The sequence below is a fragment of the Cyanistes caeruleus genome, chromosome 5, assembly GCF_971803275.1.
Source record: "Cyanistes caeruleus chromosome 5, bCyaCae1.hap1.1, whole genome shotgun sequence".
Taxonomy (NCBI): Eukaryota; Metazoa; Chordata; class Aves; order Passeriformes; family Paridae; genus Cyanistes; species Cyanistes caeruleus.
In genome coordinates this window covers 20,890,905-20,895,639 of record NC_141705.1, presented here as the reverse complement: position 1 = coordinate 20,895,639, position 4,735 = coordinate 20,890,905, and the positions used below count along the sequence as shown (strand labels likewise).

General features: G+C 34.7%; 1 long non-coding RNA gene across 1 annotated transcript; it reads left to right on the top strand.

Moving 5' to 3' along the window:
- Positions 1 to 236: 236 nt before the first annotated feature.
- On the top strand, positions 237 to 4,452 carry LOC147652966 (uncharacterized). Its single transcript, XR_015287478.1, has 2 exons — positions 237 to 408; positions 937 to 4,452. It is a non-coding gene; the product is annotated as an uncharacterized LOC147652966 (long non-coding RNA).
- Positions 4,453 to 4,735: the final 283 nt, after the last annotated feature.

Sequence of the window (4,735 nt, the reverse complement as noted above, 5' to 3'; positions counted from 1 at the left end):
GAGACGCTATTTAGATCTAGTTTGGTCTTCATAACACTACATTGCTCCAATTGTTGTGCAGATAAATACTACATGAGAAACTAATCGACTGCAATGTGTTACTTGTGTTTCTCAGTGGGGTGTTTCAGTCTGTGAGCAAGATCTTGCCATAAAGAAACAAGAGTTGAGAGAAGGCACAGGTGACATTTCAAGGGTTATCACAGCTGCACATGGGAAGAGAATCAGGCGAGTAATGTATTAGGCAGAACCACACTGAGCAGCATTCCTACCTAGACTGAAGAAGTTCCTGGAGAAGTCCTCTTTTTCCATGTTTTTAATCTGTCTGGCAGGCAATGAACCCATAGCAAATTTCAAAATGTGTTCTGCTTTACTTGTGAATATTCAGCCGCTTTCTTGACAATGAATTATGTAAGTTCATGAAGAAAACTTTCCTCCTTTTTTCTTTGAAAATGAGGTGGGTAAATATGTAAAACTACTAGCCAATTGCATTTCAAATCAATATTTTTTTTATTAAATAAAATTAGAAATATAAATTATTACCTTTGATCCATAGAAGTTCAGATATTTAGAAGGAATAAGAAAGCCCTATAATTACATTATTTTTACACAAAAAACAATATTAAATAATAATAATGAATATATCCAACACACCAATACAAAAGGACAGAAAAATTAATTAAATATAAGATAACATGATGAAAGACAGCACTCCACCAATAAGAGTGAGTCCAGAATTAACTACTAATTGTAAATCATGAACTCTACCTAGGGAGTTTTCTGGTTCATATTCAGTTACAATATTTATCTCTATTTTCACAACAAGAGAAAAAAAAAATCTTACACATTCATAACATTCCTAAGATATCTTTGTCACTAAATTTTTAACTTATGTTAACCAGATAATAGGTTTTAATATTCAAATAACTTTATCTGTAGGTCAGAATTTTTTTATCTTCAAATTTTGATCAGCCATCCTGAGATTCTTAAAGATGCAGAGAAAGCAAAGTTCTATTGTTTGATGGAGCCTGTTTTCAAAAGAATAACTTGGAGATTCAAGAAGTGAGTAGAAAAAAGAAGACACATACAGCAGGAAGTTCCACAGCCCATGATGATGATGACACAGTCCCCCAAGAAATCTTTTGCTATGCATGAGTGATAATAACTATAGATTTTTCTTTCCATATTCTTTCTAATTCTATTGCCATATATTTTGATGAGATCCCTGCTTTAAATTTTATTTTTATTTTAATCCTAATTAATTTGCCGCAGTATTTTCATCTTCACTAGTGGAATTGTGATTATCCAGTGAATTAAAAAGAAAAAAATAGAGAGTATGGCTTGGTCCTATAAAGTTTCAAAACCCAAGTCAGTTTTCCTGGCTTCCTTCTCTGAGTCAACTATGATTGATATTTTTTTACTTGAAGCACATCAGAGAATCACACAACGTCTAAAGTTGGAAGGGACCACAGTGGGTCATCTGGTACAGCTCCTCTGCAATGACCTCATGGCACAGGATTTTTTTCTAGATGTTTTTTGATTATCTCCAGTGAGGGAGCATCTATGGGCAACCTGTTCCAGTGTTTGGTCACCCACACAGTAAAGAAGTTCTTCCTGAAATTCAGGTGGAAATTCCAGTGTATCAGTTTCTGCCCATTGCCTTGGGCCCTGTTGATCAGCACCACCAAGAAGTGCCTGGCCCTATCCTCTTGACATCCCTTCTTTAGGTATTTATACACATTGTTGAGATCCCCTTTCAGTCATCTCTTCTTGAGGCTGAACTGGTCCAGCTCTCTCAGCCTTTCCTTTTAAGAGATGCTCCAGTCATTCAGTCATCCTTGTTGTTTCTGCTGGCTTTCCAAGCCAGGAGCTCCATGTCTTCCATTCTGAGGAGCCCAGAACTGGACACAGCACTCCAGGGCTGAGTAGAGGGGCAGGATCTGGCCTGCTGGCAACGCTCTCCCTAATGCACCCCAGGATACCCTTGGCCTGCAGGGCCACAAGGGCACTGTTGGCTCATGGACAGCTTGTGGTCCACCAGGAACCCCAGGTCCTTCTCCACAGAGCTGCTCCCCAGCAGGTCTTACCCTGGCCTGTACTGGTGTTCGGGACTACTTTTCCTTGGGTGGCAGACCCTGTATTTCCTTCTGCTGAATTTCAGAAAGTTCTTCTCTGCCCATCTCTCCAATCTGTCCAGGTCCTTCTGAAGGTCTGTACAACACTCTGGGGTATTGGCTGCTTCTCCCAGTTTTGTATCATCAGTGAGCTCACTGAGTAAACAAAGCACAAGCTGGTGTTAACATCAAAAGATGGAAGACAATTTTTCCTTTGTGAGAAAGAAACATTCCAAAGTGAAAATGATATAAAATTCTGGGCATATCAGTGTGCCCATATAAAATATATTTTCACCAATATGAAATATATAAAGGTAGAATAATCAGGATAATCATCCCTATTTTATAAATATCCCTTTTTTTAAACAAAAATCAATAAAGTACACAATATAGTTGATAACTCCAGATGGTTCTTATTTATTTGATTTTTTTTTTTTAATACAAATACAAAAATAAGGTATCTGATACAGGAATAAGAAAAATACAGCAGAGTAGTCAGGATAATGAAGTATATTAGTTACAGGAATTTCAAGCATTGTAAAGGAAAGAAGGTAGGCAGCAACAGTCAACATGAATGTACAAAAAGCACATTGTATTTGACCATTTTAAGACCTTCTGTGCTGCCACTGTTAGTGTCATCTGCATTCATTTTGAGTTTTTTTGATATTTTCCTGTTTGAACCCATGTCTTAACTAGCTTAGTTCTTATCACAGTTGTTCTTTAAATACAAAATTGGTCTAGTTGTAATGAAGTCCTGCTTTCTATGACTATGTGACTGTTAATATTGACTTATTTTTTAAGTATAAAACTGATACTACTTATATAATTTGTATAATTTTTAGATGGATAATAACTTTTGATTCACCTTTCTGCAAAATGTTCAGTTAGTACTGTAGCAGGAGCACTGAACTGTTTATTAGTGTTTCAGTCTTCTGTATTTTAATCTGAACTGGTTTATTAGTGTCTTAGCCTTCTATATTTTAATAGTTTTTAGAAGTAGAATTCAATTTGATTTAGTTCAAATTATTCAACTTATTCATGTTATCTTTATTTTAGTAAATCCCAGTGAAAATATATAAAAAGTTCTTGTCATCCACAAATAATTCTTCCCTGTTGTCTGCTCGTTTTCAAATGTTCTGAAGTGTATGAATGCTGACTGTTCTTAAACATTGTAAATCTTGCTTCCTAACCAATAGCACTCTGGCTCTTTTACTTACTAATTTGGGACGTGAAACTGTCACATTGTGATTCTCCACTGATATCACTGTGAATTTGTACTGCTCACAGTGGCTGTTATTGTAACCTGCTTGGCCTCTTGAGAGATTCATTGATTCATTTTCTTTTCCCAGACTGTTCTCAGATTGTCAGTATTGTTTCTTAATCTAGTTCATATGGACAGTGAAATTCTCTGTGGTTTAGCTTTCTCACACGAAGAAATGTGCAGCCAGCTGCATAGAAATCCAGGGAGAATTATCTGTTCAGAGCTATAAATCCTCTAATGTTCCAATATAACCTGGTATAATGGTCTGAAACAACCTGTATCTACCTTATTGTTTTACAGCCATTGATACTGGAGGTCCTTTTTTCTTTTCAATATCTACATCAGTGCCCTCCATATGTAAGAAAGAGGAATTAAAAATGTGTTTTCACCACAAGCCAGCAATTCGATTCACCCATTACATTTGATGACAAAAATTAAAACCCAATATGTGCAGTATAAGTAGATATTTGTGCTGTGGTTGTGTGCAATTTTGCAAGATGCATGAAAAAATACGTAGATATCTGAGGACAAAAGATTATAAAGATCTCCCATCTAATATGCATATTCTTTGGAGATGTTTTATTTAGGATTATGTATTATAGCCCCATTTAAATCTCTTGGAACAATTCTTTCAAATTATTCTATTCTAAAAGAAATGTAATTTACTTTTCTTCACTTTAAATGGTTGCTTGAAATTTAAATTTACTTTTTTATCCTTTTTTTATTACATTCCTTCTAAAAACAAAAAGGCAAAGGAATACTGTTGATTCTGTTATGTGGTACAGATGATCTCAAAGAGTAAAAGATAAGTTTGGAAATGAAAACCTAAGGAATCAACTTTTAAAAAGCAAATCATATACATTCCTCTCAAGAAATTTCATTGAAACTCTTCATTATCTGTTTATGTCAGAGGTAAAGGTTTCCAAAAATACTGAAGATAGACATTAGAGGATGTGTAAGGAAATACATTAAATTATTTTGTATCCTATTTAAGGCTCATTAATCATACCTGGATGATACACAATTGATTTTAGCTGGATATATGACTGACACATAAATGAGAATAAATGTGTGAAACACTACAGTCAAGCTTAACTTGGTGTTTAACAAAGCATTCTGTGTTGGTATTTCTCAGCCTTTTTTTTTTATTTTTCATTCAGTTTTACATTTAGCATGAATCTTGATGAAGAAGAAATAATAGGGTAACTTTCATTCCCATGAAGTTAAGACATAGCTGACATAGTATATACAATTCCATCAAGTTTTGTTTGTCCTTGCTACAAGAACAATCTTAAATACGCAAACTGTATTGTTTAATAATTTTATAATTTGTAAAGGTATCCAAGTATCTCTATGGTACAAG